The sequence below is a fragment of the Megascapheus bottae genome, chromosome 12, assembly GCF_031878675.1.
Source record: "Megascapheus bottae isolate mThoBot1 chromosome 12, mThoBot2.hap1, whole genome shotgun sequence".
NCBI classification, from domain to species: Eukaryota; Metazoa; Chordata; class Mammalia; order Rodentia; family Geomyidae; genus Megascapheus; species Megascapheus bottae.
In genome coordinates, this window is record NC_143520.1 from 7,621,232 (window position 1) to 7,636,444 (window position 15,213).

The 15,213-nt window shown below is 40.2% G+C and overlaps 1 long non-coding RNA gene across 1 annotated transcript; it reads right to left on the reverse strand.

Moving 5' to 3' along the window:
• Positions 1 to 1,855: 1,855 nt before the first annotated feature.
• LOC150056154 (uncharacterized) lies at positions 1,856 to 12,420 on the reverse strand. The gene is made up of 3 exons (XR_016537298.1): positions 11,560 to 12,420; positions 2,734 to 2,901; positions 1,856 to 2,000 (listed from the first exon to the last, which is right to left on the reverse strand). It is a non-coding gene; the product is annotated as an uncharacterized LOC150056154 (long non-coding RNA).
• Between the last annotated feature and the right edge of the window lie 2,793 nt (positions 12,421 to 15,213).

Sequence of the window (15,213 nt, forward strand, 5' to 3'; positions counted from 1 at the left end):
GCTTCCCTTATTGTTTATTCACTTAGAGTCTTATAATCTATAAACAAAAAAAGCCTTTTCTTGCCTCAATGCATCATAATGGGTAGTGGGGGCATACATACATATAGACCACGGTTCAAATACACACACACACACACACACACACACACACACACACACACACACACACATCTTGCCAGTTTGAAGTTGCATAATTTTAAAGAAAATTATTTCACCACTCTGAGTTTCATTTCCTCATCTTCAAAATGGAAAACAATAAATTCAGATGTGATGGATGAAACTATAATGCTCAAGCACCAAGATCCCTTTATGCCAACTCTCCTACTTCCTGAGAAGATTACTGCTGATAAGGCATTGTTCAGAACTCCTGAACAGAGCCTGAAGCACTTTTATTCCCTAACCTTTGGTTAGCCAGTAAGAATTTAGCTTCTAGCTAACTGAGTTAAATGAGGTAAATCATGGTTTGCTGCTGTTTCAGAGTAGACTGATTAAGGACAGGTTTGATCCTTCAGATTGCATCTGACATTTTTTTGTTTACAATTTTTATTTTTCTTTCCTTCCTTCCTATTTGTCTAACTCTTTACATCAATAAATATTTATTATATACCTGTGAAAGGCAGATAACGGTTCTGTAGGGCGTGATACAACATTTGAAGAATATAAAATTGCAAGCTTAGTAATATTAGGTATTGAGAAGAATATAAAAGATCCTACAGTTGCATCTGAGATCTACGGCATGCCAGCTCAGAGAAGGCTCTAGCAGCATGGCAATGAGTGCTAAGGTGAATTTTGCAGTCTGGTAATTCTGGGACAACAGTGAACATTTCCTTCCTTCCTCAGGTTCCACATGTTCCGTGGTCCATCTCATAAGTGATGCCCCTTAAACACCAGTGTTTTTTCCAGTTTCTTCCCACTCTATGAAGAACCCAGACTCTCTCAATTGTTTCCCCACAGGAAAGGTAGACTACTATACTGAGGGTTTCTATAAGGATACATGGAATTTTCTTCTCAGAATTTGAAACCACCTTTACATATAAAGACATGAGTTTCAGAGTGGATGGACACACCTAAGACAGAGAGGGAGTTATTGGCTGAGATAAATACCAGTGCTCCCAGACAGGTGCGAGTGGCTCACATCTGTAATTCTGGTTACTCAGGAAGCTGAGATCTGAGAATTATGGTCCAAAATCAGCCCAGGCAGAAGACTCTGTGACACCCTTATCTCCAGCTAAGCAGCAAGAAGCTAAACACAGAGGTGTGGCTTAAGTGTTCCAGCAGCAGCTAAGGGAGAGAGCCCAGGCATTGATTTCAAGCCCCAGTATAGGGACAGGAAAAGGAAGAAAGAAAAGTAAAAGGGAGCCAGGTGCTGGTGGCTAACACCTGTAATCCAAGGAAGGAGGGAGGGAGGGAGGGAAGGGGAAGGAAGGAAGGAAAGAAGGAAGGAAGGTAGGTAGGAAGGAAGGAAGGAAGGAAGGAAGGAAGGAAGGAAGGAAGGAAAAGGGGAAGGGAAGGGAAGGGAAAGAAAAAGCCAGTGCCTTTGCACTGCATTTAGTGGCATTTCTGTTATCTTATATCTTCTCCCCCAAAACTTGCTATCCAGGTGGGGAATAAGAAAGGGCAAAGAATTTTTATCCCTCCCTGGAGAGGTGCTTCAGCAAGCCAGTCTTCAATGGGCTTCATGGATAGTGAATTGCTTTTATTGCCTTGTTGCCATTTTAACCAACATTCAAAGTTCTGGGTAATTTGGGGTTATGATGGGTGTTGTCGGCTTCTTTCAAAAATTCATTGAGGTTTAAGAAAGTGGGAAGTCTTTATGTGTTAAATATAAGGAAAATTAAAGCATAATTCCAGCATCCTTTAAAATTTAACCTTTATTTTCAGTTTCTTCCTAAAGCAGATGGTAATATGCATCCGCACAGCAGAACTCAACCTTGCCAAATTATCTTCTTTTTTGGTCTATGGATGAGAATATGCGTGTGTGTAACAACTGGATCTTTAATCTAAAAGAGACAAGGATTAGTCATGAGATGCTCCTTGAAATATTCATCAATGTCTAAAGCATGCAAGGTATTGCTTAACATTCAAGACAATATAACCATGCCGTTTCTTGAATTTTCTTCTTTCGATTAAATGGCACTAGTATTCAAGAAAGAGAAACAATGATCCCTGAAAAAAACCCATATATATGAAATAGATATTGATTTCATTTTAGAGTAACAGCAAAGCATAGCACTGCTGTGAAATGATCAAATTTGGGTTCGAACGTTTTAAAGAATGAAGGCAGGGAAATTTATTGTATGATCAACATATTGCATCTTTGCAACAGCAGTGGAAAAAAAGAACACGTAGCAATCGTAACTGAGAACATCAATGCAAATGTTATTATGCCTTCCCAGTTCTCAGTCATATTGGCTGCTGACATCTTTCAGCAAGGCTGATTGTCAGTAGCAAATCAGCTCTGTTGTCTATTGGCTTATCAGAGTCATGTGACCCTACTGCCTGCACCCACGTAAATCACCAAGTGAACTGTTGTGTGAAATCATTCCTACACCCTTTGATGACTTTGAGTGTGACAGCTCACAGCAGAAATATATTGGACATCTTTAGACCACATTGGTCCTTCCCGCACTCCAGCTAGGCACACTTCAGGATTCACATTCCTATCGTCTCTGATTCACAGAGCTATTGTGGGATCAGCTCCCTCACAGTCACCCCAGCCCTACCTTCACTTGCCTTAGCATCCCTCTCTCTGCTTTTGTGCGAGGTCTCTGTTGGTGACTTCACAATGTGCATTACAGCAGCTCAGACTGCCATGTCCCCAGATCTGATCAAGAGCTCAACAATACATTTCACTCTTTGTCTTAGGATAATTCATGAAGTGAAGACGTAACAAAATCAGAACTGAAAAGAGATTGAAACATTTTATCTGAGAGAAAAAAAATTACTGCAGACTACATCCTAACTTCTCAATGTGAACAATATTTTACTCCACAGAGTTCTTATTTTCCCAGCACATAATAGCCATATCATATGCAGGTAGTGAGAATGAAAAATAGTACAACCTTGCTAAAGGATAATTTGGCTCTGTTCTAGATGAATAATCTGAGTGGTGTGCCAAAGTATACTTACAAAGATGTTGTAACTGAACTGTGCATAAAGGTAACAGAATTGCTTATAATTCTATGTCCTTATAATTATATGTGTACTAATGTATTAGAAGTATCATTAATAGAAAAATATATTAATAGAACAATTATAGATGAATAAATAACAAGAATATTGATGGGTGGAGCTAAAAAGGGGTATCAATAGAAACATTGGCAAAATTACTCATTTTTTGAGATGACATTTATAATTTTTAATATTTAATTTTAAGCAGGACACCAATTCCAGACAATAGTAATGATTTTTACTACATACAAATATTACCTTTAGTACAGCCAACACAAAAACAAAATAGGATAAACAAAGCTAAAAGACAGCCCAAAAGAAAATGTAAGACACATATTGAAAAAAGGGAATATCTTTCATGAATTGATTTAAGAAGGGAAGAGGGGAAGAATATTAATGAGAAAACAGACAAGAACATCAGCAAATAACTCATAGAAATCCAATGGTCAAAGAACAAATATTAAGATGCTTGGCCTCACCAATAACCAGTGAAAAACAAACAAATATAATAATTAGATTTTTCTGCAATTAGACAAGGAAGAGAAGGAATAATATTCCCTTATGACAAGGGAGTAAGTAAAGTCTAAGCTGATGCATTTTTGGAGAAACTCTGAAGTAATGCAAGTAGCTGTAATTACAAAATATGACCATTATTTTCATTTATTGGCTGCTTACACATATTAAACATTTAATTCTCAAGGCCCTCTAAACAGCATGGTACACTCTATAATTTCAGAGATGTAGTTCACAGAAACTTCTGTGTGAACAATGTCTCGTAGGGCTGTGGAAGGAAGGAAAGCAGGAAGGAAGGGAGAGAGAAAAAGCCCTTTCCCATATCATTGCCAATTTCTGTGGTATAAATGCTTCCACCACAGCTGATTGCAAGCTACCATTGAGACATCACTGAACTTGGAGGTGGTAAGAGATGTGTACGTTGTTTTCACATGTCAGCCTCACATTTTGTAGAATCGGGATGTCAATTCAATTTGGCTTTCACAGCACATATTCATGGCTCAAAATTCTATTTCTAGGGCTACACACAAAATTCACAAAGTGCATGTCTAAAGTTAAATGTACAGAAATATATATAATGAGAAAAAAATAGCCTAAGAAAGTATGTAATTGCTGTTTCCTGAGAATCTATTATGCATCAGTAACAATGTTCATGCTGGGACTATAATTCAATAACACGGGCGTGAAAACACAGATCTGACAATCCAGGGCAGAGATGAAATGAGCATTGACCTAAATTATAATTGACAGAGCAATGAATATTATTTAAGTAGGAAAAAGATCTATTTATACATAAATACATTTTTGAAAAGATACAAACTTAGAAACTGCATAATTCATCTCACTTGATACCTCTTTTCTGAACAATATTTCTATTACCTTCATAATTGGCAAAACATAAGAGCAACAATTGCTGAGCTATTATGTTTTAAGTGGCCATTTAAAAAGAAAATCATTTATAAGACAATGTATATACTACAATCCTCCATCCTTTTTCCTTAAAAATAATTTTGCATAAAAAATGCCCACAATAATAGTTGCTAGATTGTTAGCAGTGGCTAAGCAATGTTTTTGTCTTTCTCTTTGCAGATTTTTAAGTGTTTGTACAATGGATTTATATATTTTTACAGTGATGAAAATAAACAGTATAAATTAATATTTTAATAAGTAAAAGGATTGTAAAAAGAAATAAGCCAACGAGACTTAGTTTTGTCACATGAATCAACTCAGAGCCACTTTTCAACAGTAAATCCACTAGAAGGCATGAGCTGGCAGGGCATCTACTGATCCTAAAGGATAGATAACTTGGGATCCTTGGGCACGAAAGGACCAAGATAATGAGTAGATTTCCCTTTCATCTGGTTGCTTGTCTTCATGTAATGACAGCAACTCTACAAGCTGCTGCAATCCAAGGGAGAAGAAGAGGGAGTTTATGCCCAATGAACTTCATAGGTAAGACCCCTGTCCCGCTGGAAATAACTGTCAGGTTCAAATGAATTCACACATTTTACATACATTCCTTTGCTTCTACTCACCAGGCCAAAGGCCCTATGGCTTACATTCATACCAATATGACTCGTCTAAACCATTCTTAGAAAAATACAATGTACAACTAACACACCAGAAAAACAACCACCCAGCAAGGAAGGAAAATTCAATAGCATTAGGATTGCTCAACAAACCAACAAAAGCCAGGAAATTCAAAGTTAAGTTTTACACTCCCTCCTTAACTCCATCTATTGTGAAAGAGAAATAAAAGGCACAATGGTAGGGGTGCAATGTCAGCTGTAAGGGCACTTGCAGTCTTTTATTGACTTGTGTCATAACCTTAACATTCTATAAACAGGGGGTTTGACTTAGCACCTGGGTCCTTTAAAAGAGAAATATCTTCTGGAAGCCTGGACTAGGGAAACCCAAAGATGCTTTGCAGTCTCTTAGGTTCCCCAGTAAATCCTTACAGAGAGGGAGGAAATAGATCAAGTTGTTGTTATTATGGTAGCCTTTTCAGTCTCTTGGGAAAATACATAATTACAACAAAGAAATGCTATTTACTTCTGAGACCAGAAAAGAGTTCTGAGTAATTGGGTCTACCAGCTAATTATGAGATACATTCTTGTGCAAAGTTTTGCATTCAGGGGATAAAAGTATTGCCCCATGGTACTTTACAGGGCTCAGAGTTTAATGTCTTTTATTTTCTTACCATTCACTAAGTACACCAAGTTTGAATGATCCATGCCTGAATAAATGGAAATATTAGCTAACTCAATGACTACAGAAATATTTTTAGAAGTTTAAAAATGAAGCATACCGAACCGGGAGTCTGGCCTAGTGGTTGGAGTGCTTGCCTAGCATGCACGAAAACCTGGGTTCAATTCCTTGGTACCACATACATAGAAAAAAGCCGGAAGTGGTGCTGAGGCTCAAGTGGTAGAGCTCTAGCCTTGAGAAAGTTCAAGGACAGTGCTCAGGCCCTGAGCTCAAGCCCAGGACTGGCAAAAAAAAAAAAAAAATGAAGCATACTTTCACTACCAACCATAAAACCTAGAACCTTAATAATTTTTAACTCCGTAGGAGAAGTTTATAAAGGAAGTTAAATAAGTGATGCAAAGAAAGTTTGTTTTGTGAATTGGATTGAGTTAGACTGTCGGGAAGGGGAGGCTCTTTAGAGGTTCAAGACACAGGGACATAGTTCATTCTTGTGGGGAAGTGTCAGAGGTGATATGGATGAGTTTCTCCTTCCCTGAAGAAGGCCCACCTCTATCAACAGTAAAGGTAAGCTTGGGAATCTTCGGGCCCTTCAAGGTTTGCAGATACTAAGTCCAAAGTCAACTAAGGATGATGTGAGAACCAAGATTCTTCTTCCAATGGGGAGTGAAGTTCAACTGAAGGAAAATATTTTTCCATCTTTCTGTCTTTGGAATCTGCGCTTCAGTTCTTCCCAGGCACGAACTGCTTTTCACTGAGTAAAGAACATGCGACACTGAGAAAATTCTTGCCTTGATTCTGAACTAAAAATGCATATGGAAATGTATCAAATGGTTTCCCAACATCTTTCAAAAAGGCTCATGATTCTCACCTCTTGGACAAAATGATGAATAACAACCAATTTCAAAATATTAAACTATCGGGGCCGGGAGTTTGGCCTAGTGGTAGAGTGCTTGCCTACCATACATGAAGACCCGGGTTCAATTCCTCGGTAGCACATACGTAGAAAAAAGCCGGAAGTGGTGCAGAGGCTCACGTGGTAGAGCTCTAGCCTTGAGAAAGTCCAAGGACAGGGCTCAGGCCCTGAGCTCAAGCCCAGGACTGGCAAAAAAAAAAATATATATATATATATATATGTATTAAACTACCTATTCAGTTTTGGCATTAGCATTGCTCGGTTTACATTCAGTTATGGGAAATGCAGATTCTTTAGGAGTTCGAATAGAAAGGGAAATCAGTTGGACAGATAGCTATCCTGTCTCAAAATCACCAGCCAAGCCATCTCTGGACATACAAAGGGCAAGGAAGGGCTAGATACTCTTTTCTCCAGTTTGTTCCAGATTCAGATCAAGAAATAGAGGTAATTTTAAGTTAATGGGTCTTGATCAAACTTAAGACTCGTAAGAGTAAGACTAATTTGTGAGCTCACACCTCAAGATTCTGTGATGAATTTGTGATTAGCTCAACAGTTAAGGTAATCTACACTTTGCATACCTTACCAGCTGAGGAAGAATAAACCCCTACTTGCATGGCCTGTCCATTGCTGGTTTAGTAACTATACAGTGAGACACAGTTTCAAGCATTTTTATGTTGCCTAATAAATGTATAAATGATATAGACATCAAAGTATGCATTTAAATGGGAAATGAAAAGCAAAGGTCAAGCAACAGAACATTCAGCTGAAAAACAAAAGGTCTGTTCTTTAACACTTTTTAAATTTCTATGGTGAACTCCATGGATATTTTATAAACTTCATGTTTATACATATACATCACATATAAACTCCATTTTTTAACCTACACAGGTGTATAGTAGGACCATGCTTCCCCCCCCCCCCCCCGTCACCCTCCCATCCAAGGATCCAATTGGGTGTTTGTGTTCTTCAGACTACAGACAGTTTTATCAGCAGGGACTGTAACTAGCCTTGCCTTTCATGCATCAGTCACAATTTGATTGATCAATGACATCTTGCAGAGACTTGACAGTGTCTAAGTGACTTTGAATAAGGTTGGACTGAAGACATTGTTACTGCCCCTAGACTCATTGATACACACCTCCCACCAATGTCTTTAGTTCAATCATCTGACTGTCAGATGGCCTACGGTCTCTAAAAAAAGTGATCTTATATTTTATGACAATTTTGAAGAAAACTTCTGCATTTTCTAGAAAGTTGAAGGAAATCAATAGTTGACAGGAAGAAATGGGAATTGAAACAAGTGATTCTAGACATTCTAGAACTTTTCTTATTTCCCAATCCCTCCTTCTCAAAACACTTCCCTCAAGCTCTGAAAAAGACCCAAAGAGCCCCCCCAAATAACCTTAGAACAGTTAGAAATCGTTCCATTTTTCAGCTTAGAATTGGAGCATCGAGACCCTAAATGGTATGTCCAGAGTTATTAATAGCCCTAAGGGAGCGGGTCCCCAGCTCAATCTCTCTGACAGATCCAAGATCACCCTCATGTTTTCTAGCATCTGACCCAGGTGCAGAACCCACCAAAAAGATGCTCCCTCCCTTCTCCCCACTCCAGTGTATTCTTAGCCAGACAGATCCTTTTCAACCCAAGCCAAATGGTGTCACCACAATGCTCAAAACTCTGCAGATTGACCATCAAATCAAAACCAAATGAGATATCACTTCACACCCATGGGGATGGCTATAATCAAAAAGACAGATAATAACACATGTTGGTGGGGATGTGGAGGGTTGAAGCCTCCTACTGTTTGTGGACATGCAAAATGATGCAGCTGTTTTGGAAAACAACCCAGTTCCTCAAATGCTTAAAATCTTTTCTCTTTCTATTTCTCTCCTGGTGTGGAATCTCTGGGTCATTTCACTTAACTCCACCCCTAACCCCACCCCAACCCAGTAGCTTTCTCACAACAAGGCTTGGAGACCTGAACTCAGGAATTCCGTTCCCAAGAGAAAATCAACTTGAAAGGATACTTCCACACAAGATAATTCATAGGTGGTCATTGCAACACTATTTATAATCACTGAAACAGTGGGAACAATTCAAATGTCCACTAATGGATGAATACACAAATTAAAAAGTTACATATATGGGGCCAGGAGTTTGGCCTAGTGGTAGAGTGCTTGCCTAGCATGCACAAAGACCCGGGTTTGATTCCTCGGTACCACATATATAACAAAAAGCCAGAAGTGGTGCTGAGGCTCAAGTGGTAGAGCCCTATCCTTGAGAAAATCCAGGGACAGTGCTCAGGCCCTGAGTTCATGCCCAGGACTGGCAAAAAAAAAGTGACATATATGTGTATGTGTGCGTACATTACAGTGAAATGTTATTCATTTATTCATATAAAATGTATGAAGTACTAACACATATGACATCAGTGAACCTGATGTGAAAGGAGCCAGTTACAAAATATCATGCGATCTATGGTTTCACTTGCATGAATGTCCAGAACATGCAAATCAATGGAGACAGAAGGCAGATCCATGGTTGCCCTAGGATAGACAGGGTTGAGGGTAAAATAATACATAACTGCAATGATTGTGAGATTTCTCATTGGGGTGATCTTGAAAATTGGTTATGCTAAGGGGTTTACACCTCCATAAATACACTCAAGCGTACATTCTAAGTGAATAAACCACATGGCACATGACTTCTATTCAGAAAGGTGTTATTTCAAGACAATAACAAAATCTTCAGGGTCAAAACCCTAGCATGTAGTAGGTATTCATTAAATATTTGTTCAGAGAATGAATGATAAGTTTTCCATGGCAGAGTAAGTTAATGTCACAAGGTGAACAAGCTGAGATAAATATTAAGAAGAGACATTTGGAATATGATGTAAAAATCAATGTTAATTAATTCTTTAGTAAAAAAAAAAATATATATATATATACCAAAAGAAGATTAAGAAGAGTGAGGGGAGGGATGGGTAGGACAGGGATAGGTAAGAAGGTTGAAAGAGTGACACTGATCAAGATACATTGCATTCATAAACTGCTTTGTTAAGTGGCAGCTCTTCTGTATAACTACCTAAAGACCATAATTAAAAAAGAAAAAAGGACAGACATGGAACTTAGGTCATGGCTCAGCTCCCATTCTCTGCCCCTTTCCTTCTGTACCATTCATGTTCTCCAGAAGGACAAAGGCAAGGCTCCATCCACCTCCCTACACACACACACACACACACACACACACACACACACACACACACACGAGAGTTTTTGGTTTTGGTTCTCAGTAAACACCTGTGAACTTAGTGGCTGTGTGTGAAAAAAAAATCCAATATTTGTTTACATCTACTTTATTCATTAAGCACCTGTTTATGCTAGGTAATATATTGGGTACTCTAGGGAATATGGAAAGATTAACAAGCATCTTAATTGCTTGAGTTATTACAACAACTAAGTATTACTTTTTATGCAAAAATAAGTAACGGTTTTTAAAAGTTTAAAATCCTGGTCTCTTGAATATTCGAAAGAAAAAAAAGTAATGACTCAAAAAGTCTGCCACTGATAGCTGATAACCACAGGTTTGGACATAAATAGTTTGGATATGGGCCATGATGTGCTAAGTGGCAGAGTGGAATGTATTAAATATGAATGTACTTCCTGCTCGGTGTGTTGGCTCAGCTGTGTACTCTATAATTTCAGATGGGCTGCCGGACTTCTGGGAGTCTCTGTTCCTCATCTGTAGCATAAGGGTCTTGCCACCATAGGGCTATTGTAACAATAAGACATGATCACTAATACAAGCTTCTGAAAATTATCATCAGCAAGATTAGCAAGGGAACAAAGAAAAAGAAATCTCCACAGAGACCAGGGGTGGTAGTGGTGGTCCTTCTGGTAAAGGTCAAAGGGCTAGCTCATAGTCTCTGAAATCACATCACATTCCAGTCCTGGAGAGCATTCACCAGCTTTGAGACTTAGAGTTTGTTACTTCTCACTGGACTCATTGTTTCTTACTGTTAAATGGGAGGGATTGTGAGTACCTATGTTCTGAGGTTGTTGCAAGAAGTCATGGAAAGTCACATGTTATGTGCAGGTTCTCTGTAGCTAGCATAGCTTCCCCGTCAATGGCAGGTGTAACTCAAGGACCCATCCTTGAGAGGAAGCTGCATTATAATATCCTCAACAAGAATGCCCTGCCCCACAATGACTTTCTCAAGGTCATCACTGTTTCTGATGCCAAACTTTCCTTTATGAAAGCTGCTTTGAAATAACTCACCTGGAACTCTCTAGAAAGCTGACTAGCAAGGTGGTGTCTCTATATTTTCTTGCACCTTTGCATGTCTGTACAGATTCAACAAGACACTGAAGACGTGCTAAGTTCCAGAAGAGCAGGAAAAAAAAAAGCCAATAGACTCCATATGCATCAAGAGTGAGAATTTGCCCTCATATTAACGAAGCACTTTGGGTGACCATTTCCCTACATTTTCTCATTCCCCTTCTGTTTCCTCTGTCTACATGATGAACCCCTCGCCTACTTGCTATGGTTCTCAAACCCTGCTGATCATCCGAGACCCAAAAAGTCGGTGACAATCCAGACTGTTATCCCCTAGAACTTCCTTTTCAGGAGGTCTGGGATGGGACATATTTCCAGCAATTTCCCAGGTGACATGATCCTGCAGGGCTGGGGAACCAGTTGTCGACTCATAACAAACAGTTGTGCGGGAAAGCAATAGCGACAAAAAGAAGGCTACCTTTCCCTTTAAAAGTACTCTGACGGTAGTAGAGGCCTTCAGATAAAGTTCACCGCACACAGCTTGGAAAGTTCCTAAGGGCGGACCCTCTGGGAGGCACTGAGTCAGGAGCTGATGGGTTGCAGCTGCTCTGATGAAATGGCCTGTGATCACTGGCTGCTTGTCTTCTCAGACCTCCCTTAGCACAAAGGGTTCCCAGCCTAGCTGCATCCCAGCGTCGTGGAGTAGAGCCACAGCTGGCCCCACTCCCCGCTGGCTGCGTAGGAGACCGTGGGTGTGGTAAGGACCTGAACAGCTTGGCGGGCTTGCTGTGTGGGTGGACTTCCTCCACCTCCAGACAGCAGCTCCCCTCCCAGAACCAGCTCTGGCTGGTTCCCCACTGGCTCAAGGGCGACTGCTGAAGGTTTGGTTGCCATGACAACTGGTCCTCTCTCCGCGGGGAACCCTAGTGCGTGATTTAATGGGTGGCTTCCACCATTTCCCCAAAGGACAAGTCTCTCACCACCATGAACTCTTTTCTTTTTTCTTTTTTTCCTTTCAGTGAATATTTCTTTTTTTTTTTTTCCATGCAGAAATTCCATCTTAGAAGGCAAACAGCCCTTGGAAAGAGCGTGAATTTTCCTTCTCAAATGGATCTTGTACCAACCAAGCCCAGAGGGAGGAGCCAGACCTCAATGCAGGCCGGAAGGCCAATGGCAGGAACTGCTCCTCCCACACAGTTGCACCAGAGTCTGGCTGCCAGGGACTTTCTGAGGGCGAGCAGGAGGGTGACTTTGACCACAATAAACACACACTGCTACTCGGAGCTCTCCTACAAATGGTGATCCTTCCTAGGTTCAGAAGCTGAAGCCTGGGGGTGATGCCACGCACCTTCACAGTCATAAAGAGTGGGCTGGGGGAGAAGGGGGAAGAACTATCCCTTGAAGTTGAACTCCTACTGAACAGTCCGGCTGGTGGGTGTGTCAAGGCAAATGCACCTCAGTGGATGTGTATTTCATTTTATATTTTGTTTTGTTGGTGTCTATTTTAAGATGTTGAGCTGGGTTATCCATACCAAGAACTAGAGCCGGGATGTTTGGGAAATTAACAGATGATATTTAGCAAACGTTTTGGCCGGTCATAAAGAAACATCTGCAGAAGCAAGGCCCCTCTCCAGCAGCTGCATTAGGATTTAGGGCTGCGTTTCAGAGTCCCTGGCGTTGCAGTTCAACAGGCTTCCAGAATGGGGAGCCCGTCTGCAGTAAACTCTCTGGGTTTTGTAGCTTTGCTCCTCACCCGCAGACCATGCAGATCGGTGGCATTTTGGTTTCTCTAACTCTAAGCTTCTTCCTTCAAAGCAGACTTCCTCAGTCCTCTAGTGGAAATGACCATTTTGATGGGATGTGGCTCTCATAGTGAGGATTAAAGTCAAAATTGGAACAAGGAAAACACATTTTAACAAAGGGGGAAATCCATGCCCATGAACGTTTAAAGATGGGTCTTGCCTGATTTTCACGACCCACTCAAAGGGCACAGAGAATCTTAGACTGCCTCATAAAAGTCTGAGTCAACAGTGCACAATATAAAACTGGCCTCCTGCTATTTAATTTCTCAAGGGTAAACTGTTACTTGACAATTTATGTCTGTGTGGAAAGACTCTCATGTTCTCTTAACACCACATAATATATAATCACGACAAATAATCCACTTATTAGCCAGAACAATTAGCTCTGTTTTACACAATCCTAAAATGTCCTAGGAGGAAATAATTCAGAAAAACACTGTAGAGTTCTCTCGAAACCAGGATCCAGTGTTACCAGGTATTGCTAACTAAGCATTTCAAGCAATCTATTTGTTTTACTTTTTTGACTAAAAGTATCAACTTTTAGTTGATTACACTTTTACTTCACAGCTCTGAAGACACTATTTTCACTGTAAAGCCATTGTGCCTTTTTATTTTCTTGTAATGATAATCTGACTAGAGTCCCTGTTTAGCAAGGCTTCATCTGTGATCACAGGCTTCACTCTATGCTTTTCTCAGCCATGTGTGAGAAGCCAGTCCACTGAGTCATCAAATTCTTACAGTGTAGAGGTGGCATCCATCATCATTCTAGGAACCCAGGAAATTCCAAGTCCTCTATGAACCACAGCATGTACTGTCACTCAGGATTAAACTGGGGTATCGAGTCAGGACTTGAATTCAGATGGTCTAGAGCTTGCCTACCATGCTATGTTATCTTACAGTAAGAAAGGACTCTGAGTAGTTACATTCACACTCAGCTGGCAAATGGCTAATCAAAGTTCATAAACTATAGAAGTTATCTAATCTAGTCATTGATATGTGGTAGGTAATAAAAATTGGAGGTGAGGGAGGATGATGGATAGATGGGCAGATGGATGGATGGACAGACAGATAGTTCACTTAGTAAAATGATTAAGTAGAACTAGGTTATGTCTAGTTCTTTCAGTCTCTGTGAGTCTTACTGAACCAACTTCCTCAGGCCCAATTCTATTTCCCTATCCAGAAACAGAGTCCCCTCAGAGAGCTGAGGTCAGGATAAGTGAAGGAAGGCATTAAAATAGCAGCACAGTGTCTGGCACAAGATAAACAGCGGCAATTCTTTGGTTTCACTTAGATCCAGTTTTGTGTAAGGACTTAGTCTATAGTTTCATATAAGAATACATATGTACAAAAGTGCTCCCCAAAATGAGCCATGTCAAGTTTTTGGGTGAGACACAGAAATAGTTGCTAATCAGCATTGATTAAGGGTTCTGAAGGGAAAAAAGATTAGGAATACTATTAGAAAATCAGTTGAAGACTAGTATTTGAAAATTTACAGTGCTTCAAGTTCCATATTTTCCAGCTGTAGCCAATATTTTTAACATCTGCTGGAGAAAGCAGGGAGTCCTGCCCTTAACAGGCCCAAAGAAAAGATGCTCAGATGCACCATGATGATTGTAACAGAAGGAAACTATTCCCACCTGCCTTTCCCTCTCTTGGTTCCCATATCCCCATCTTGTCACCTCATTGTGACATGTTCCAACTCTTTCTTGCCTCACCTGCTGCTGGAGCAGCTGCAAACCACTGAAAAGTTATATTAAGCTGCCTTTGCTGGCCAGGTTATAACAAAGGCCAGTGTCTTCCTTGAGTAATCAGGGGAAAATCTTGCCCTGAGGAACATGGAAAGGTATTTCCTGGAGACCACCATAGATGTGTAAGGTTACAGGCATCTTCATGGAATGGTAGTCTTTGCTATTAGGAAAGGAAAGGAAAAGTTAATGCTGAGAGTTGCATTTTACCCATCACATTAAACTTGTCTCTTGATTACACAGCATCCTGGCCAGTGTTTCCAATGGCCACACACATCACTGTAAAGTCCCACTAGTGTCTGTCTCCCAGGGAGTCTCAGGGACTCCATGGGTAATATTCAGACAAGGCTTGTACCTTTCACTTGTGAGGATCACATAATTCCAATACACAAAAGGATGAGATACAAGAGACCTTGGTGCTGGGTTGGAAAGGGGATATTCCTGTTGATCTTATTTTAAGAAAAAGTAAATAAATAACAAGCAAAGCTAGTTCTGGTGGCTCATACCTACAATCATAGATGCTCAAAACTTGCAATCTGAGGATTGAGATGCAAAGCCAGCCTGTCAGACAAATTAGTGAAATTC